The sequence below is a fragment of the Pezoporus wallicus genome, unplaced genomic scaffold (genome assembly GCF_028554395.1).
Source record: "Pezoporus wallicus isolate ANWC-B61680 ecotype Strahan unplaced genomic scaffold, APGP_CSIRO_Pwel_v1 contig_6354, whole genome shotgun sequence".
NCBI classification, from domain to species: domain Eukaryota; kingdom Metazoa; phylum Chordata; class Aves; order Psittaciformes; family Psittacidae; genus Pezoporus; species Pezoporus wallicus.
This window is the reverse complement of record NW_026638688.1, coordinates 701041-723699: the sequence shown is the minus strand read 5'-3', so window position 1 is coordinate 723699 and position 22659 is coordinate 701041. Positions and strand designations below refer to the sequence as shown.

The 22659-nt window shown below is 40.5% G+C and overlaps 1 long non-coding RNA gene across 2 annotated transcripts in view; it reads right to left on the bottom strand.

Annotated features, from left to right (window-relative positions):
* The window catches only part of LOC130600571 (uncharacterized), a 36367-nt gene extending 19442 nt beyond the window's left edge, over positions 1–16925 (bottom strand). For both annotated transcript variants that reach the window (XR_008972487.1, XR_008972486.1), the window contains exon 1: positions 16850–16925. This is a non-coding gene — a long non-coding RNA (uncharacterized LOC130600571). The remainder of the gene's footprint in view (positions 1–16849) is intronic.
* Positions 16926–22659: the final 5734 nt, after the last annotated feature.

Genomic DNA, 22659 nt, shown 5'->3' with positions numbered 1-22659 from the left:
AACAATGTTCTTCTAGTAAAAGAGCCACTGTTGGCTGCATGTTTAATTTATGTGCATTTAATCATCCATGATAATACAGTAAGTCTTGTTGAGTACAAGATGTGAGATCAGACTGCTGCCCATATGTAGAGAACAAATTCATATTAACCACAGCAACACATATGCCTAACTTGGCCAAACCTTTCAGCCAAAATCTGGGACTTGCTAACGTATCAATATGGAAGGCATATGTTCTTCAAGACATAAATTATGATGCTTTTCATCATATTACTTGTGCAGTCCAGTTTATGGAGTGAAGCAGCTTAGCAGAGCTTGTTTGGGTGGATGGAAAAAGCATGAATCGTAAGTGCAACAGCTCTTGTTTGATAGACACCTAGTTACTCTGGGCAGTATGGGTTAATAGAGCTAAACTAATAGTCCAGATGAGCAAGACTTTCCATACTGTGTCCCATCTGGAAACACAGGTGACACAACTTGTGTGTCACACACTTGCTGTCTTTATTACACTCTATTTAACCAGAGAAATCAGAGCTTCTATAAAATAGCTGTTATAAAAAACTTGTACACATTTCACTAGACAATTATGAGCCTTCCGTACATTATTCCAATGGCTGTGGCAAGTATTTCTCAGGCAAGCACAACAATTAATTAAATTACTGGTTTAAAATATGCGGGTGCTGTGCCTTCATTTTCAAAATTCCTTCTTTAAGCTACTTTTATGCTGAATATTATAGTGCTGGGACAACTGATTCCCTCAATACTACCGGGAATGCTCATTTCCAGGAAATTGCTAACATCTCTTCCTTTAACTGGTATTACTTCTCCAACCTAAAATCAAAAAGACCATTCCTTAGAAAAAGCTGTTAATTCTGAAGCACTTACAGATACCATCTGCAATTCCTATTACCTTAGCTGAGTAAGGCCACCATATACAGCTAAAACACATTCCATGTCACATTTATGATTTCAGGAAAACAAGGAGCGCAAAGCTTTAATTTGGTGTTAACTTGAAGAGAAAAATAAAATTGACACCGTGGGTGCTGCCGACTGCACTTTGTTAAGAAAGGTGGGAGATTAGAGTTTATCCAGCTGAGCACTCTGGACCTTATGCTCATTATGCAGGATTTGCAGCATAAAATTTAAAGACCAGATGGGCAGTCCAGAACTGCAGCCTGTATTCAACAGGAATGTGTCTATCAAATGTCCTTCTTGAAAGGCACAGAGAGATAAAAACGTTGATTATTCAGTATCCTTCACTATAGATGCTCAGCAGATGCGTGGGTTAAGACTCAATGGGAAACGAGATAGTGTTACTTGTGCTCTCCTCACCACAGGTATCTTGGCAGGAGGGGGTGCAGGCAAATTACAATCCATCCTCCAGCACCAGCCCAAGAACTGAATATGTGGGGCAGCTCAGAGCAAAGACCCAGGCACATTGGATGTTAGAAGTCAGACATTGGTCTGGATGCGGTGTTTTTGTTAACATGGCATTAATAGGAACTATAACCCAGAAACTTCTCCTAGCTCAGCCAATGGCTTTCCCTGTGTGCTAATGAGATTTGCTGAAAGTCAGAGCTATACTGCAACTGAGCCAACAAATCTATGTGGTACAGGTTCATAACCTCTTATCTCTGCTGCTTTGGGCAGCGCTGTGCAATTCCCAGCTTCCCAGAACTCCTGTGCCCTTGAACGCTGACATGTCTCCTCACCCTGCACAGCATTTCTTGTTGGAGATTCAATGCAGTGAGCTTTGAAGCTCAAGAAGTTTCCTGGCACAGCAGAGAGCAATAGCCTCACAGCCATGAAAATATCTGGCATTTGCTCAAGGGTCCAGCCCACCTTCAACTCCTTAGTTGAAGTAGGAGACATCCTGAACACAACAGGGTTAAAACCAATCTGACAAATGAGGCAAAGCATGGAAAATATGAAGACAGCTATTTGGTAGCACAACTGAACCCTAGCACAGCAATACCATCTGCAATCACTTAGAGGTGCCCCAGTAAAGCGTAGCCCGGAATGCCTGGCTAATAAAGTGTCAGCAGCAGGGGGATTACGAGGGAGATTTACAAGAGTGCATGAGTTTAGTTGCTGCTGGAGACATCTGATACACTCTGTGTTTGATTCCAGGCTTTGAGACAGCAATGAAATAAGCTCACAGACTTGTGTCAAGAAGCATTTAAAGTGAACACTTCTATCCTGTGTACCTGCAGCAGCCCTGGCAAAGCTGCATCTCAGCACCTTGCTTGCCAGATGATTCTGAGGCAGGGCACTGCTTGCATCTTGCTTTCTAAACAGCAACAGAGGTAGGCAGAAGTCAAAATGCCTGGTTCCCTGGCTCCTGCGATGACAGTTCTAAGGAAGACCTAGGGTTAATGCCCTGATGTGAAATTTAGCCTTCTCCTTTTCCCACTCCCCCCATTAAAGCTTGTGTGCTTTATAACCACTAAATTTGGGCCAAAGCTTGCAAGAGCTCTGGGGAATTTTTTTCAGGCTCATTTCTAATTTTTAAATAATGGTCTTAAATAAAATCTAAATTAAATGAAGCATGACTAGATATATTGTAGTGAACCCCTCAACCCTGGAAAGCTTGATTAGAGGAATAAATGTTGCTTTTTTAATCTATAAGTGATGAACTTCCCAGCTATACTTTCATGTTTTCCTTTCATGTAGTGGACTTTCCAGGAGGCAATTAGGGCAAATGATCTGGGCAAAAACAAAGAGCAAAGTATTTTCCCTTCATTGTCTAAGGCAACATAAATAAGTACTTTATTCACTTCCTTATTAAATGAAAAGACAAAACATTTTGTGCTTTGTTTCTGTATCTGACACATAGATGTAAAATGGGTAATAACCTCAGCCACAGCTATGTCACTTATGACAAAGCTGCCTATGGCTCCAGTGGAATCACCTATATGATAAAGCTTTGCACGTGCTGAAGTGTTTGCAGGATGAAGCTCCTCACCACCCATATATCAGACTTTCTCTTGGCATTTCATCAGGCTGACGGTCCAGCAGCCCAAGTGCCCCATTGAAGATGTGAGGAACTATGAAAGCAGAAAAGGAATGGGAACAAGGAATGCACTTGCCCAGCCTAGGAAAGTAATTGGAGATATTGTTCACTGTGGATATTCATCAAGCCTGGAGGCTAAATTCTGGCCCCATGGGAGCCGGTGGCAAACCTCCATTGATTTCTGTAAGGTCAGGATTTCACTAGTGATTTATGGAATGAACTAACATGACATTTTAACAATCAGTTTTAGTAGCTGGAAGTGTTATTCATTGCAGAGGTAAAGCATTGTTTGATTTTATGTGACAGTGTTCCTTTAAAAACAGGCAACCTGCAAAGCAACAATATAAAATGCAGCACTTAAATTACATTATGATGAGGAATGACACCAGGATGAGGAATGAAACCAAGGAAATGTTCCTTTTTATTCTCTCATACTTTCAAAAGTCAACAGTTATGAAGACAGTGTTACTGGTAAATTTAAATCACCCTTCCTCAGCTTTAGAGCTGGCTGATTGCAGTTTCTGTCACTTCTGGCAAAACACAAGGGCTTGTTTTTCAACATGAACTATGGATTTTTCTGAGCAAGTATGACAATCTACCAGCTCATGTGAGTTGTTCATGGGGTGTTACAGGACAAAGAAGAAAAACCAGCTCTCCTATCCAAACATGTCTGGCTGAATATATACCTTAATAATAACTATAATAATATCTTTGTAAATGCTGCTGTTAACTATGCTATTCATAATAATTTCTATTTTCAAATCCAAGTTAAAACACCACCAGGAAAACTGTAGAGTAGGTCTTGGGACAACTTAACAAATTTTCAGACCTTTATAAAAGAATCACTTTCTTTTGTAAAAATCAGATCTCTGCGGTCTGAGATATTCTGCTATCATGAACAAAAAAACATTTGCTCTAACAAGAGTATAAAGGCATACTTACAAATAGACAATTGCTGTGTTTATTATAGTAGCATGTTTTGATTTCTGATTTGATTTTCCTTTGCTCTGCTTAATTTTGGTTGTTTTGGTTTTTTTGTTTTAACAGCATATATGTAATTAAAAATGTGACCATAGGGACAAGACTGGAAGGTAGCTCCATTTTGCTTCCCCATCTCCAGGTCAGGACCAGAACATATTTATTCCATAATAATAGATAAACTTGCCCATTATTCCTCCATTCTCAGGGTAGGTGCTGGTTTGATTTTGAGGCTTTTCAGCAGACCTGCTTTCTGAACACCCACAGCCGTGCTGAGTTCTGGATGTTCTGTGCCTGCCAGTCTCAGCCCTCACTCTTCAGAGGAGCGCTTGCATGATTACAGCAGCAAGACAGAGCAGCACAGACCCAATCGGCGCACGGAAGTCCAAAACCAGTTTTCCCTTGCCTCATAAAAATCACTGCTTTAAATCAAAGAACTTGGTCTGAAGCCCACAGAGAATAATAGTGCTGACAAATAGGACAGTGCAGTGGTGTTGGTGGGTTTTGAAGGGGTTCTCTCAGTGCTGTGTGTGATGCTTTCTTGGAGAGTTTTGTTTTGAGGGTTCTAAGTTGCAGTTCTGGGAAAAAAAAAAACTATCACAATAACAGGGGACGATCATGTTTTTTCACATTTCTAAACTGAATGTTTTGGTAAATTAACTTCTAGTGAAACTTAACCAGGAAAGCCCTTTATTCTGCCTTAATTTTAAGAAGCCATTAGCAGTGTTCCCAGTTTTCCTTTTGCATGCCTGTTAGCTTTGTTTTTGTAACCCCACTGTCACGCTTCTGCGTGTTACGGCATTCCCGATCATCTACGCTGCGTTTTGTATTAACATAAGACAAAGGATCCGGCCCTGGCAGAGGCTCAGGGCTTCCTCACTCTCAATAAGCTCTCTCGAGCCCAATTTGGCTGTTAGTTGCCACTGAAAGCAGTTAATGACTCAGAAGATGAAGCCCTGAAAGCTTGTTGATCTTTAAAATTGTTCCTTTCTACCAAAGCAGGAGCGACTCAAAGCAGTCACAGGTATGCCTGGATTCATCCAACAGACCCGTTCTTCCAGTCCTTTAGAACTGTCATTTTGTAATTGTCTAGGAAAATTTATTGTTTCTTTCAAAACAATGAGGAAAATAAAAGCCTCCTTCAAAATCAAATGTATTTTAATAACCAGCTTTGCAGTAAGGCAAACTGCAGCCCGATCCTGCCATCTTGACTCAAGTCCGGGGTTTGCATTAAGTGGGCGACTGCCATAGCTTGGAAAATTTGAGCTGGTTGAAATTTTCCAGTTAAAATGTTTTTATTTCTATTTAAAGTGACACTTTGGAAAACAGCCAAAACATCCTCTGAAGACTGGGGGTTTCTCACTCAAAATCTAACCCACACAATTTTTTTTAAATTTTTTTTTTTTTTGGGGGGGGGGTATTACCAATATCAGGAGAGAAAATAATCTTACTTATTTCCTGAGTTTATTTGCTTGGCCACTCTCTAACTTTCCAAAAATGGCCAAAGTTTAGCACATTCACCAAATACGAAACAGAAAAAGGAAAATTATCTAAATGTCATCTGTTTTGTGATGTAGAATAACAAAAAAGGACAGAAGAAGATGAAGTAGTGAGTGGAAGCATTCCAAAGGTCAGAAAACTTTTTAAATTTTTTTTTTTTCCCCTAAAATTCAATGTTTAAAACCTGCTGGGATCTTCATAGTGATGTAATTTCATGTCATCTATTAGATGTTTAGAAAGAAAGAGACCTGTGTTTGAATGCATCATAAAGGTGGAAGGTTTCTTCTGTTAAACAGAAGGGGGGGGGGGGGGATGTTATCACAGAGGCTGCTTGTACTGGAACTAGGGCCTGTCTGGGATGCACAGCCTTTTATACCAGTCACTGGATCCGGTGGGGAGACTTGTGGCAGGGACCTAGGAGGGAGATGGAGCCACTTGGGGAGTGGATTTTGAAGCTGTATGCCAAACAGCTAAGAAATGCACCCCTTGCTTCCCCCCATCCATCCCCACTGCCTGACCCTCACCCAAAAACCTGTCCCCCAAGCTAATTTCTGACCTCTTCCTTTGCACCTTTGATCAGGCTCACAAGCTTCTTCAGATCTCCTAGCTCAGCCCCTGTCTGCTGCTGTATTACTTGAAGGAAACATTTACATCATCTTTATAGCTCAGTACCTTTGGAAGACCTTTATTCCCCCTTCATTTTTCTTATCATCAGGAGTGAAAATGAATCCAACAGCACCTCAGCACTGCTCAAAACGGACATTGACCAAGTGAGACATTTCCTACCCTGGGCTGGCAGACAGCCTTCACTGCCCAGCCACTCGGTCCCCACTGATAAGACCGACACCACTCAGGCCTGCGGGTAGCTCAATACTTTCACCTCTAACACCGCTAAGCAGTAGGGAAGCCCCTGCTTCCAGGCCCCTGAAGACTTTCTAACCACCCGAAGGCATTTAGGGAACATCTGTAAACTAATTCAGATCTGTTTGTAAAGTTTACTTCATAGTTCCCCTCTGGCCAAGGAAAGAGCGAAGGCAAACCCAGCTTAATGCCAGAACAAAGTGACTCAAATGAGCCCAGATTCCCAGCAGCACAAAGCATCAGCACCATCAGGAGATGACACGGCAGCTCGCTGTGACTTTCACTATCTGATCAGACAATTTCTTAATCAGCAGAGACAGTGCTCGCTGTCAGAAAAAAGTCGTATGAATCAGCTTTCATCTGTGGGGAACAGGTTCTGCTTTTGCAAAACTAATGAGTGTCCAGTTGTTTTCCATACTCATTGTGCCGTACAGCACTTTCTTGCCGTTCCCAGGCTTTCCCGGCCCTTGTGGCTGCAGAGGCTCAGCACACAAATGCAAACGAAGTTTCAGCAAGGGAAATCAAAGCTAGCCAGGGCAAAATTACTCTTAGAAGTGGAAGCTGGATATTCAAGCACAGTGGGAAGGTTGTGATTATAAGTATCTGAATCGGCTTTTTTTAGTACTTCAGTGATAGATGTGACAAATGCAGCCTCGTATTTAAAAGAACAAAGTTTTTAAAGTTACAGATTTGGTATTAGAAATTTTTATGATATACGTCCTCAATTTAGAATTAGGAATAGAAATTGTCAGCTTAGCTAACACGAAATTGAGACATGATTTCTCAGCTCATCACGAGCTTTGTGTTCTGCTGAAGTAGTTTATGAGCCACGTTTGCCTCGAATAAGTTAAATGTATTTGCATACCACGACCACAAGAGAGAGCTTTAGCGTTGGATGACATGCACTGCTGTGGCACAGGATTCAGTCAGTTCAGTAGCCCAGTATTTTTAGCTGGCACTTTTTAAACATGATGAGGATACCAAAGCAAAACATCTAATACAGACAGCAAAACAATCCCCCATTTTGTACAATACAGGCAACCTCCCCGTGTCCTGAAGCACAAGAGTTTGAGAGGCAGGTTTTCACACCTGTGACATTTAGAAACTGACACATTCTGCCCAGCCTTGATCCTAAAACTTTAAGAGGAGCCTCAAGAAGATGCTATTTGATGGGATGTTTCCAAAAAGGTGGTGTGACATCTATTTTAGCTCTGCCTTTACAGACTGGGCTGGGTGATATCATCTTCTATATAACCTTATATATAAAATTTGTATATAGGCATATATAACTATATATACATATATATATGTATATCCAATCTTTTCCCTACACCACCCTTCTCTGCTTAAACAGCCTCCCAGTTCTGGCCTGCTAAGCATCTAGTCTCATTCCATTCAAATCCTTACCTAAGACTAATTTCTCCCATGATATCCATAAGGACTTTAATAATAATGATTATCCTGCAGTCCAACCATCTCAAGCTCTCCACCCATCTCCTCCCTATTGTGTATTACCTTCCACTCATTTTCTTCCAGATAAAATAAGCTCTTGAGGGCAGAGACCTGCTGGCTCTTCTAGTCTTCTCCTGGGTGTTGTAAAAGTAATAAGGCAATATCACACATAAAGCACAGTATTCAAATGATACTGAGTCAGATGTAAATGAGGAAAAGCAGGTCATTCAGTTACCTCACCATGAAGTGACTAGATGCATTGCATTCCTGCATCTTCCCGGATATGGTATGTAATGAAAATGGTGAATAATCTTGTGTGTGTATTATACCTTTCATCCCAAAGAGTACTCAATTACTTTACTAATTGACTGTGCAAAGTGTCTGCATGAGAACTTCTTTACTCATAAGCAAAATGCAGTCAGAGTGCTGGCAGGAACACAGGGCCAGCACGATTCCCAGAAAGTCCTGAGACAAAATCATGGGCTCTAAGGAAGGCAGAACAGAGGAGGAAAATGAGAGATTTGGAGATGACCTTTAACTTGATGTTTCTCTGCCTTTGCCCAGTTTCAGCAGAACAACCATCTGATTGTGTGCGAGACGTGCATTTGCACGCAGCAACCATCAAAGAGATGACATCTGCAGAAGCTGATGCGACACTGGGAATCACTCCTTCTTTTTGCATGGAAATAAGAGTCTGGGATTAATCCTGAAACATGCAGAGCACTTGCAATTCCCCTGGATTCAGCAGGACCAGCCCTAACTGTGCTCTTGAAATACCACACTATAGCAAGTATTGCCAAAGGTTGGTACTTGCTATAGCTATGTATTCGTTTGTTTTTAAAACATAGCCCCTGGATGTTTCTGAATTACTTTTATATCTATATATAGATATATCATTAACTACTTTTAACAAACACCTCAGTAAGCTTCCTTAAACTTGCAGTGGCCTATTACACATCCGGAAACATGAGAACATCAAAACCTTTCCCTAGAGAGAACAGGTTTTCAATACCAAAGCACTTGATGATGCAAGTGATTTTACTATCTGTATTAAAAACAGGGAAACTGAGGCACAGAAAGCAAAACGACATGTACAAAGCCAGTCATCTGCTAAAAGCAGAGCAGCCACCCAGAGCTGACACCAGCTTTTGGAAAAACATGCTGCTTCTAAACACGTGGAGTACCAGAAGCTGCTTCAGAAAATGCCTCTGTCTGTTGTTCAAGTCCTACTTACAGTAACAAGATTTTGAATAGTTAAAGGAATCTGTGCTAGCAGACCTTATTGTAAGCATGGAGCCAGATATATCCTCTCATTTTATAACATGCATATGCATCTTCTAGCAGGCACTATCTCTTCATCTATACCACACTCATCAGATTACACTATCTGAAACTTCTTTTTCCCCCAAGAGATCATAAAAGTTTCAGCATTTACTCAAAATGTTTTGTCGTGTTTTCAATTTGAGAGACTGTGCAGTGGCTCCAAAGATAACACGGCAGCTGCCAGTGCTTCTCATGTGTTGAGCTGAACTGTAGCTGCCTGTCTACAATGGCATGCTTCCTCAGTAGTTTTAGATACTCTGAAACAGAATTTTCCAGTCTTCTCAAATATGTAAGATACGGGATGGCCAGCAGCTATTCCTATTACACAACAGTGACATTTTTGAAAGCCAAGAAGAGGCAAAACAACAGCCCTTGCAGTGCACAGCCTCCAGCAGATCCCTCCTCCAAAGCGCCTTTGGTTTCCTCACCTCTATACTCTGCTCAAAGCCCTGAGTTAGCTGTTTGTTGACCCCACTTACTGCTTTGCCTCCTTTCTTGCTCTCAAAGTAAGCTTTGCTCACTTGTATGACTCTTGGTGCTGAGGTTTCGGAGGGAGACTTGTGGCCTCAAGCCAAGGCTCTCCAGAACAATCTCTTTCCAAAGGTGCCTGGGAGTGGAATGTTCAGAGGATGAGGTGTCAAGAGCCAGAACTGCCTGGGACATTTTCTCCTGCTTCCCATCCCAATATAATTTCCCTGACATTTCTCCAGCTCCTGGAAGTCCTTCTGCCATCACATGGAAAGGGACTGTTTTCATTTATAAATCTCTGTTGCAGGCAGTTCAGCGTGGAGGCAGAGGGCAGGGTGCAACAGTAATTTACACACTATAAACTTTTGTAGGTTTTATTCACCTCATTGCTCTGGTATTAAACAGCATCGCGTGGCGACTGTGTAAGCTGGGAGTAATGGTGCTAGCTGCCGACTTGGTGCATGCTCTGCCACGCAGGAGTTTACACCTCCCATCCCTGTCAGCTGTGGCAGGGCAGGAGGGAGAGATGCTGAACAGAGGAGAGTTTTGTGTTGGAAAAGAGGTGGAAACAGCACATCCACCACATAATCAGTCTTATATATTTATTACTGTACTACTTAAAACTCTGCTAGGAGCTGTAAATATGTAACTATCCATGCACAAAGATGCAGCCCTTGCCGAAAAACAAAACTATGCAGAATCTGTCTGGTGTTGCTGAAAGTAAAGGAACTACCTATCAGGGAGCATAAGACAGTGTTTTGTATGAAAAATATCTTAGCACAGGTCTTTCTTCATCAGTGCAAAACCACTTGGAAGTAGCAGTATTTTGTCCTCTGAGGACTGTAGAGTGTGTTTGAAATGGAAGTCTAGAGAGGTGAAGAAAGTGTGATTCAGACTATTTATCCAAATCCCACAGAGTACATGATGATTCACTTTCAGGGAATACGTGTATTGATTCTTTTGTCCCATGTCTGACACGGTTTAATAACAAGGCCAGAAAACTGAAAGCAGAAGCAAAATAGGCTTCATTAGGGTGCATCATCAGAGGAGCAAACCTCCAGGAGATGCTGAGCTTGACCATCCATAAAAAACTGTGCAAAACTTCTGCTGGCAAGGCTCCTGCTCCAGCAGCTGCAGTTCGTGGTGGCGTCATTCCCCTCTAGGTCCCTCCAATCCCCATGGAACTAGGTCCCAAGAAACACTGTCCTGATGTAGCTGGTTAAGATTGCCTGTGTGCACTGTAGATGGTTTGATTTTAGCCAGTAGCACAGATATTGATTTAAGCCATCAACATAGCCTTTATGCTTTTTTTGCCTATTATATCCTAGCTAGCATCAGAGGATTCTTTTGTGAAGCCTGGAGATATTCTTGCCTTGAAGAAATTGCACTGGATAAGTGTATTTTTTTCATTTTAGGCAAAGTAAAGGAAAATGATCAAATGATCATGCACTGTTAACAGCTCAGCCTTTTCTGGACCAGAAAACAACTCTAACGTAGACCAGCTGCATCTGAAAACAGTGTTTTTAATGCTCCTGCATTGCCTCACCTGAATAATAGCATTTGTTTCAAGACTTAATTTGTTATAGGAAGTTAAAAAAAAAGACACGCACGCAAACCAACTTATGGAAACTTTTGCCAACAGTAAGTGTCAAGCAGAAGAAATGTTATTGATTGCAATAGATTTACACCCATAATGAATTTGGCCGGCTGGTCAAAAGTCTAGTGGGTGTGTAAAAGGGGAGGTGAAGTGGGGAATGACGTACGTAACGGTTTATCTGGAGAGTGGAGCCGCAAAATGTTGTAGTTACACTGAAGTTTTATTAAAAATGCCATTCTAACGAGCCCTAGTGGCCCCAGCACATGGAAAGTGGCTTGCTGTGTTTTGAATGGCACTGAGTAACACCCCAGGGCCTTAAATCAGTTCAAGATGTGTTGGTGGTGTCTGATGTTAAGCATAGAAGGGAAATTCAAAGCAATATAGATTTAACCTAGGGACCCTTCTTTTGCCTGATGCTTATCAATAATGCAAGCGTAAGTAAGAGCCAGAAGAAATTTGGTACCAAGGCAGAGTATTATATTAATGTGTGATTTTATTAGTAATATTTTTACTGTGAGGTTTGGATAACTAATCCAAGCAGCAAGACATTGAAACGTGAACAACAAAGAGATAAAGTCAGATATTCCATCCTGTCTATTTCTGCAGGCACTGCTTGATGTAGTATGCCCAGGGAAAATGAAACTGGGGTCAAAAAGAAACAACTTTTTTTACAGGGCAAATAAAGGAAGAAGAAATAGCCACAGTGTGAGTGAGCAGAGAAGTCCTGCTGCACATCTCAAGTCAGAGAGGTTTTTAAGGGATTTGTTACATGGCAACCACTGGCCGCAGAAGACACTAAGGATAAGGAAAAAAAGGAAGATGAAAATTCCGCTAATCCCAACTATAAGGAACTCGCATATTTCTTTGTATTTATATTCAATGCCTTGCTAAGAAATTTAAATGGAGTGCCCATGTCATGAAGGGTGGATAAGAGAAGCTTTATGTCTTTAATCCAGGGCTGTACTTCCAAACCTTGTCATAGCTAGAACACTTCTACAAGAATGTCTCACCCATTTTGATGGGGCAATGAAAATTATGGTTTCAGAGGTATTACTAATACCAAGAAGGATTTGCCAGGTATTTGGATTTTACACAAGCAGTACATATTTGCCACCTGCCAGAATTAAACCTACACATTCCAGGCTCTGGGATGAAAGCCAGAAGACTGAGGTGCACCTCTAATGCTGGATAGATAGCCTGATGAGCTTGGGTGGTTTAATTTGTCAATGGCCATAATGGCAGCAGGAACTTGAAATCTGCTGAAACTCTGAATGTCCTTTACTCTCTATCTATGTGGTCTAGAGACAGACAACCACTGAATCATGAACAGCAATCACTAACTTATGAAACGCAATTAGAAGGGAACCCCAACAGCCACCTAATGAAATGCCAAGGACTTGGCACAAATACCTCTGGTGATACAGCGAAGAAGGAGCCCATAACTCTTACCTTAAGCACTGCTTGCTTCCTTCCCATACTGACAGCTTTAGCAACAACGTGACTTAGAGCGTCTAATTATAGGATAATTATTGTTGTTGCATTTGTAAAGGTCAGTCAGTAGAAGCTAGGACCCTAAGGGAACGGAGACAAGAAAGGCAAAGAAGGAAATGGGAGTAGCAAGGTTCGTGGGCTTTTTGATCGAGTAGAAACAGAGAGGGAGATACAGCCTTCCTCTGTAACTGGACCACAATCTGTAGTCGTGCAACATTAATGGTTTGTGCTCACGATTAAAGGCAAATGCTCTCCTGGTATAAGTGGGAGATAAGATTCAGGCCATGCATGTCTCTGCCTTTCTCTACATCTGCGATGCCAAAGAATGAAGCCACTGTGGTGATACTGGCCAAGAATAACCCAGACAGGTCACTGCATCTGAAACTGCCTACTCTCCTTTCCTGCTTCTACACTGCCTCAATACAAAGGAGGCAGTTTCTGGGCTGAAAACTGATTTTTGCTCCTAAGATTAAGGAGAAAGAACTGGTAAAGAGATGAAAGACAACTCCAAAGACAGGTGGTATAACAGCACAGAGAAGGTGGACTCAGAAACTGAGTATTATTACATAGCATTAGTATTATTAGTATTGTTATTAGTATTATTCCCATATTCAATGACCACCATCTAAGACAGCAGAAAACTTAGCTCAGATTAATAAATTCTCCTTTCAAATCCACACAAAAGAAATCAGCCATGCTGCAGACACTGATGATCTTTTGTTGATCTTCTTCCCCTCCAAGCTTCCTGCCCATTTTTTGACACATTTTTTGACTGCCCTTGGTGGGGGCCACCAGGCAGAAGATCACTCACACTTTTCAGCACATTTGCATTTCAGTCCATGAAGAGAAGACTAATATCTGTCATGCAGGTACCGGGTGCATCCTGTAAGCTACAGTATATACTTAAAAACTATTTTGTTGGAGGGAAGCCTCTGGGATATTAACCAATAAGTAAGTAAATAAATAAATCTGTGCAGACGTTGATCTATATCCACCTGAAAAGCTTCGGATTTCATTAGGAGAAAACATGAAGCAAGACTGCAACTAGCAGAAAAGAATACTTGGATTCAGCTAATCATCTGAACAGAAGCAGGAGATATTCACTAACTGGGCTTCCCTTCTCTGTATGAATAATTGCCTGATCCTAGAACAAAAATTAGTTTATTTGGTGGCTATAACAAAATCACAACTTGTCAGCAATAGTATTGTCAGGAATCCTGAACTTGCCCTGTGCAAATGGAATTGGCACACCTAATTTATTTTTTGTAAGACTTCAAAGAAAATAGGTCAAAATTCCTCACTGCAATTAGTTCAACTTAATATGTGCATCTTTGATCTGTCAAAATATAATTCTACTTTTCTAAATTATCCTCATTTCATTGAAACTGGCAAGATATGAAAGTATGGATGGATCTGAACCTAACGGAGGTTCTCCAAGGAATTGGCTTGTTATAAATGTGTGATGTGACAGCCAGGGTAAATCCATTGCCTATGAGCCAAGGCAACTTCTTCACTCCTGCAGTATTCATTTAGTAATTCTTGTCACTTCCACACTAGTCGGATGAAAAGTTTTTCTAAGAAAGGAAATATGTAGATTTTAGATTTGTGAAAAATAGATTGAACATTAGTTTAGCTTAAACCCATCTGTGTGATTTTAACGCCTTGTAGGATCTGTTTTCTAAACACAGAGCAAATTGCAAGCGTGGCAACAGAATACTCATCTGTGTAGCTGATTTCAGAGCACAGTAAGAACTGACATTAATGAGAATTATCAGATCAATCAGACATAAATCCTAGACATGCTGTTGTCCTCTTCAGGCATCCTAAACTTTATACCCAATTCCAGCTGCATTTCTAAGGACATTTCTAACTTACAGCATTGGACTGTATTACGCAAGTAAAGAGGTCATCACTATAAAATAAAGAGAAAATAAAGTTTCCAAGGTAAAATTTAAAGGGCTAAAATGACTCAGTGGGACAAAAACCAGAAGAGTTCTGGATACACTGGTTAAATCAAGGAGAGAAAAACTTGTTTTCAACTCTCATAATTCATGGGAAAGGTACAGGAATAAGACCTGGAATGGAGAAATAAACTGAATATATATGTATAAAGAAGATAAACAAAGGGGAGTAGAACTTGAGGTTAGATACAAGTATCCTCATTTTCAAACATCAGAAGTTATTTGTCAAAAGATGACAAATTTTTGTGGTTGGCAAAGGTTTTACAAGTAAAAGACACGATCTTACAGATAAAACCATAGGGGAGGGAGATCGTAACTTGTATTTGACATTTCTGAGTCCATTCGCCCTTGGTACCCCCATGTGTGTGTCTAAGGAGGGAAAGGGAAAGAGTAAATGAACAAGGTAAACAAGCACATTGTGCAACACTGCATCTGGAAAACTGTGTCAGCCTTTAACTTGTTTAACTGGCCCTCCTGTGGCAATAACACATCATTACCGCTTTCCGGTGTTTATTAATGTCATTTTTATGGTTTATTTGTAGCAAGGTTCAAATTCCATGCAAATAGATGTTTAAAAAAAAAATCAGGGGTTTCATAGCTTTCATTACATATTGTACCAAGGAGATTGCATTGGATGCGGACAGGGCAGAGAAAGAGGCTAATGGAACGGCATTTTGAATAGATTTGTGGTCTTACACAGGATTCCTACCTCACCAAATTCCCTGAAATCCCATAGCTATCAAAATAAACATTCCAGTCAAACCTGTTATTTCAGACTAAAGATGCTCAGTTCTGCTGCACTAAGGATTTTTCTTTATGCCAAAAGGGTCAACACACTCTGAAGAAAATTGGTGGAGATTCATTCGCAAGTGTGGTCAAATGTCCAGGACTTCTCAGTACTAGTCATCGTTCCTTTAATAACAGCAACAAGGCAAGACTGTCATTCCCAAGCCACTCCTGGCCTGCTGGCATAGGCAGACTGCAGCATGCAGTAATGTGACTCCTCTGTTCCCTCTGAGGGAAAGGATGTAGAAGACTCAAGCATCCCAAATGACTAAGCACCCACCAGAAAGCAAAACTAGATGGTTAGTCATGAAACTGAGAGAGCAATCATTCACTGTATGGTAAGAAAACTGATTTCCTGAGCTCAGACTTAATTTCCAAGCTCTGTGAAGGGCCAAGGGGGATCTCTGTAGTATTTTTCCCCTTTCTTTTTCTTTTTTCCTTTTATGGAGTCTGAAATATGAATATATATATGTCATCTTTTGCATGTAAATTGGTATGAAAAGCTAAGGATGCTTTTTTCTCTATAGAAATCCAAAATTAAGCATTTAGAAAGTACCCTATCGGATTTAATTTGAACAAATGTATTCAGTGAGTTCTCAAAATACCTAGGAGAGGATAGTGAGACTTTACCCCTTCCCACACAACTTCCAGCATAATTTCAGTGATAATTTCTCAGTCCATAGGTTGATCATGCTATGGCTTCATAAATAAAATACAAGACTCAAAATGGGAATAGGTTATGAGAGGATTAAACAAGTGACACTTGTTACTGATAAGAGCATTCACCATTGCATCTCAAAGGGATGCTGCAAATCTTGTTTCTCCTTTTATTCTTCTCACTGCAGTTAAAGGAGGGACAATGAATTTACGAAGTTTTCTTTACAGCTAGAGCAGTCTGTAGTACCACCTCTTGGCAATGAGACTTAGTTGGGACAGGTAAGGCAAAATCTGCTGGGGAGGACAGCACTAGGACTATGCACTGATTTCCAGGGAACCATCTTCTTTCCGCTTTCATAGCTCAGTTCAGTCAGAAGACTCAAACTACTGGAACACTCAAATTAGGCGTTTACTGTGGGATGGGGTTTTCAACGTAATCTAGAGCACAACTTGAAAATTCATCAGAGAAGCTTGCAATGTCCAAAAAACTTGGATGACTGGGAATTTTGGTTTAGAAATTCTAGCCATCCATTTCAGAACTTCTTCTATAAGTTTACTTCATGTCTAAAAGCTCATTTTAGCCTCAGGACCTCTATATAGGAAAGGAGCTAATTTTAGGCTAGACACAAATACTGATAAAGATCTGTTAACATGACTGGGAGAGACATATCCTTGGACTGAAAGCTATCAACTTTAGCGAGTGAAACTATTTTATTTTGTTATAAAGTTTTCAGTGAAAATATTCAGTTTCCCTTTTGGGGTTACCTGAGATATCTTTGAGCCTGCAGATCTTCACATACCACTTTCACCCTGTCTTCAGTGCAAGAGGTGCTCTCAGCTGCCAGAGAGAATATGCACTTTGACCTCATGGTAGCTGAATATATCACTTAGGGTCAGGTTTCTCCTATTACTTCTAATTAAGAAATCACATTTCTGTTTCTATCAATATTCTTTGTGCCCTTTCCCAGTTACCTGCCAGATCACTCATCACTTGAGTGCAGCAAGCAAAAAGGATTTGAATGCAGACAATGGAAAAAGGCTGAGGATTTTCAGTCATGACTCTCAGTCACATTATGCTCACCTGGTATGATTGAAGCCTGCATCATTCCGAAAGCAGAGATTTGTCAATGCCTGTTTGCTCACAAACAAGCACAGGGGGTTCCCAAAAGCTGTGCTAGCAGGACTAAGCCAGTGAAAGAAAACAAGCATACTGTAAGGCTGCGAAGGCAAGATGACCTATCCATGTCTCTTGCCTCTTAGGATGAAATAGTGCTAGACCTCCTCCCAGATCATGCTTCATTTCATCAGCAGCCCTGCTGACTTCACTATGACTATTCAGGCTGGTTAGAATACTTACAGTCTGGACCCAGTTTCTCTGCTTCTTAATTTAGGGAGGGTAAAAAGACTTAGTCAAAATATCTAAAAGCCCTAGACAGTTACTACCAATTGTGACAGAAAAACTTTGAAAAAGTAGATCAAATCTGGCCCTGTTAACCCTTGCCAGCCAATGTTTTGGCTTTGGGTATTTTTTTAAGGTCCTTTCTTGTCACTGTAAATCAGATGATTCACACTGGTAACATGTTGTATCGCTTATCCAGTAATGCAACCTAATAAAACCCTGCTTAAAACCATTTTCCTTAAAGAACCAGAAGAATTTGTTCCTTGCAGAATCAAACCTGTGTTCTTAATAAAGGCAGATTGAATAAAACAAGCCCTGTGAAGTAAAGGGACTAATTTAACAGCTCGCTGATGAAAATCTGTGGCTAGCTTCCCCCTCCCTCAGCCTTTGCATGAGAACAGATGGTTTAAGACAAGTTTTGAATGCAAAGTTAATTAAAAAAAAAAAAAATCCATTCCTCTTACAATCCTTGGGCTAAGACTTTAAAAGTTCCCTGCTAAATCGGAATGCCAATGCTCTTATTTTGAGCTCTGTAATAAGGAAACAGACTCATTAATGTTCTGTAATTATTGAAGTAGAGTGATGGTCATGGATTAGCCCTTGAATTGAGCACGGCAGGCTCCTTTGGCAACTAGACATCAGAATGGAATTTGAAAACCTCTGTTTTGTTCCATTTTCTCCATTGTTCTTAATCTGGTGCTGGAAGCAGGTACAGTCACCTTGATGGCAATGTCTCCAGAGGGAAAGGGAAGGTATTCAAAATGCAAGATTATTTCGCATAACAAAAACAACAACAACTTACTACGTGTTAGGATTTGATTTCAATGAACTCTGCAAAAAACCACCTCAATTATTTCATCTTGGGCTGGGGTGCATCTATTTCTAGGATGGAAGGTAATAGTTTGTTAATGACAGCAATATTGTATAAGAACCAGCACAGGACGTGAGAAAACTAATATTAAATTTGTTCCTGGTATTGCTGCAAGCTCTTTCCCCAAAGAATTTCCAGTCTGAAAAAGTCACTTTAAATTGCTGGGAGGAGTTTGGGGTAAGTGAAAAGTAATTGCCTGAATTAGAATCATCTTGGCTTAATGCATTTAATGCTTTCACACGTCAAACATGAGAAGATCTTTAAACAACCAAGTGCACCTGGAGAAAAGTTTTGTTTTACCTCTCATTTACAACTAAAGCATCTCCCAGCCTGTTCCTAGAGACTAACTCCAGAGGCAAAGTCACTCCCAAAGACTCAAAAACGTTTCCTTCTGTCATTTTCCTCCCAAAGCTTTCTACCAAAAAACTGATTCAGTCCAAATGTGCTTAATACCAGCTCTTAAGAAATGAGAAATTCCTAAGCCTACAAGGATGCCTTCTGGTTATAAGTCTAAATTTATGATGAATTTTAATAGGATCAAGTAATCCTGATCTTGTCAGAATCCTAATCACAATGGGACCAAAACAAGTAGTTAGTAAAGTCACTCTTCAGTCCTTGTTGAAGTGTAACTTGGAGGGAGATCTAATTAAGTACTGTGAGGCAGAATCCTTCTAGTTACCTTACCATTTTTTATCATATCTTTTACAAGCTCCAGCAGCAGCTCTCAGAAACTGAAACAGACACTGAGCATCTGTTTCACAAGTTGTACATATAAAACAGAAATATTCAGTCATCAGTATGTAAACTATGAATAGAACACATAACTCGAGTTGGGGTGATTGTTGTCATTGAGCTGTTTGGTTTTTTCAAGGCAGTATTTGATTTTTGCACCACTACTTGATTATGGATTGCAAAACCGCAGGAGCAATTAATTACAGAGACAAACTCTTACCCTACTGCAGTCTAATTCCTTAATAGCATCCTTGAATCAAAGAGATGTCTAAACATTATCACACACACCTGTGATTAATAGCTCCCACAATCAATTACAGATGCAAACATGCAGGAGCAGACGTGGCCCATAATGTGAATGGATTGAAGGTGCCATGTATGTGACCAAGTGTGCAGTCTATTTATCGCCTAGTGCTAGCATTTTAAGGAGCTAAAGTTTACACAGTTTATCCTGAGCTGAGCAGCCTGGCAAACAGCTTTAAAGAGGCTAAACATGATCTATAGGTGATGGTATAAATATTGCTAAAAACATTATATCCTTCCAGCTCAGGTGTGGCTGATACTCTACCTGATGTTTTAATTGGCACAAGGGGTCATGGTAATCATAGTTAATTGGAACCAAATGAAGTCTTTTGACTTCCAGTCTATTTTTTTTCCTTCTTCATTGCTCCTCAAGTGACTTTTCTCCATACAGTACTAACTGATAGGACTTCTGATGGACTGTGGTGAAGAACAAAGTGCTTATACAAAAATCCAATGAGCATACAAAATGTGCAGTAATTAGGGCTAACTTGGTAGCCGGAAAGCAAAATGGGGCAAAGCAGTGTAAATCTCTTTAACATGAGTAAGGAGAAACAGGGAGTCCTCTTTTCTTTCTCTTCTTTCTTCCTCACTGGTACTCTCCTCATGATATACTTACCATGTCGTTGAGACCAAAATTCAACAGCTTCCCACCAAAACCACAGAAATATCTGCCAGCCTCAGCAGATCACAGTGAACCTTTCAGACAATGCAGGCTTACTTAAAATTTGCAACAAACCCCAACACTAGCCGAGTTTCACATAATTAAATGCTTAGGCAAAGGAGTTGCTCACAGCTCCAGTTACTGTAAAATGTCCCCTCTCTCCAGCTCCCTGACTAAACTGTGTGCCAAAGCAGACAGCAGCAAGGTGCTACTGAGGAATAAACCTTTTCTATCTCTCTCTCCCTTCCCCCAGCCACCTTAATTGCTTAAGATCTGGTCTTGCATCATACGGTTGTTCTAAACTGCTTAATCATTTTCTGAATCACAGATGAATGAAAGGGATTTTCCTTGCCACTAACATTGTGGATTTGTACATGTCTCTCTAATTCGGGGCCTTGCATTGCTAATCCCATTTTCTAAAGGGCAAATTATTCCCATAAACGTTAGCTGTGGCCTGTGCCTCTTCTCTTCTGCACTGGTCTCCACTGCTGCTATCTTAGGCAGAGTTGTACTTGTGGGGAATTGTGGCCTGCTTAAATACAACCCAAATATGATGTAGTATGTTTGCTCCAGCTCCACATTCTTAAACAGTCAAAACTCAGGCAAAAGTAAGACATAAGCAGACACAATGTCTTCACGTAGAAGAATTAATTCTTCCTAAGGAAGTCATACAGGATTGGTGGCTGTAGAGGTTCTCTAGGTTTTTTCTCCAGGCAGCTGTATTAATGACTGAACAACGTAAATGAAGGACTTTCTTCTCGGCAAGTTTTCTTTTTGCTGATTCATTATTATTAGGGAAATGGGTGAATCAGCTAGAATAAAGCAGGGACTCGTTGTGGATATTCATATTTTATTAGACACCTCCTGACAAAGCCTGACTGAAGCCACAAAACTGAGGTCTTCACCTGACCTTGCATCCTTCTCCCACCAGCCAAGAGCTGTTCAGAACTCAGGTTCTTGTTTTGGCCTACGACAGAAGCTACACATAACACAGTGCAGCTGTGAAATACAGATCCCAAGCCAAATCTTGATTTATGAAAACCTCATTCAGAGCAGTTCGTATGTAATGCTTTGGGCTGGAGCCATCTTTACCCAGAATTGGCACCAAACACTTCTTAAAGGTTCCATAAGAATATGGTTGGTTTTTTTTTGTTGTTGTTTTTTTTTTTTGCTTGTTTTGGTTTTGGTTTTCTTTTGATGACTTCCCATATTTATTCTGTCTCTGCATATCCTTACTTTAACAGGAAATAGAAATGGAAATGTTGAAACATCCTGAGAAATACTTTGTTTTGAGTTGATTGTTAAGGTGTTTCAAGCTCAACAAGAAGCAAAAATGATGAAAACTTTACAAAGAAGCTTACAGGGCAAGACAAAGCCCCACTTTTTCCTCAGATCTATCTTCACTACAAATATAGTTCAGCTCCTAGCACCATGAAAAAAATGTAGTTCCTAAATAGTAAATGTTCTATAAAATGCCCAGGTTTGATTGACGCTCTAGTCAAAAGCCCCAGCATATGGGTTCAGGCACAGAATAAACCCACATTTATCGCAGTCAAATCAGTATCTGCCTCTCCCATAATGTGGTACCACCCTGTGCTTTGGCAAGGAGAGTTGAGACTGGGCTACACAAACCCAAAACTATTTGTTGTTAATATCGTTAGGGAGTGAAAGAAATGGTGAAGAAATTGTGAAGTTTAAATGTTTGGGGGCAAGATCCCTCCTGGCCTCTAATTAGAGCCTACACACTCATTTTCCTCCACTTGTATATGGGCCATGTAGAATCCCAGTCCTCTGTTGGGGAATGCAAAGCATTAGTGCACTTCTCATTATGCATATTTGTGGCATAAAGTCAGTTTTATGCTAAGGGGTTGTGACCCACACATCCTAAAGAGACTCTGAATTTCCAGGCAGAGCAGGGTGCCTAGTTCTTCTTGTGGGACAATATTGGTCTCCATCATTACAAAGGACAAGATTTTGAGTAACTTGGAAAATGTTTCCTTTCCCTCGACACCATTTTCCCAGACATGTTATATGATCTCTGAAAATTCTGATGCTTGCTTGATTTTGTGTACCGGAAGACAAGCAGAGGCATCTTTTTCTTGGCATATGCAAAGAATTTGACCAATTTCCTTCAAAACTCCTACCTGGCAGCTGAGCATCTCTGCTCAGAGAAAACAGGCAGAATCTGAAAATAGGACTGACAGCGAAAGTAACTGCAGAATTCTGCATGTGTGTATCAGCTCTTGCACTTTTACAGTGCTGCCTTATATAAACAAGACCATAATGTTTGAAAAAACAGTAACAGTTTCTGGCTTTCAGTGTATATGTGCATGCAAGGTTAAAGGTCTACTACAGCGGGTTGTAGTGTTTGGCCCCTCCTTTAACCCTTCCTAGGGGTTACATATGCTACAGCATATAGACTTTACAATAGCGTCAGAACAAAAGCTTTGTTTCCTCTTAACGAAAGCTTGTGTTGTAAACAATGATCAAAAGGAACCAGGAACAAACAAGAGTAGCTGTATGGAAAATATTTGCAATGCCCTTTGGTGTGTTCACTTCCCTAAGCACCTAGTGTTTTGCTGTCGTGGTTGGCCTGTAATTTTCAGACA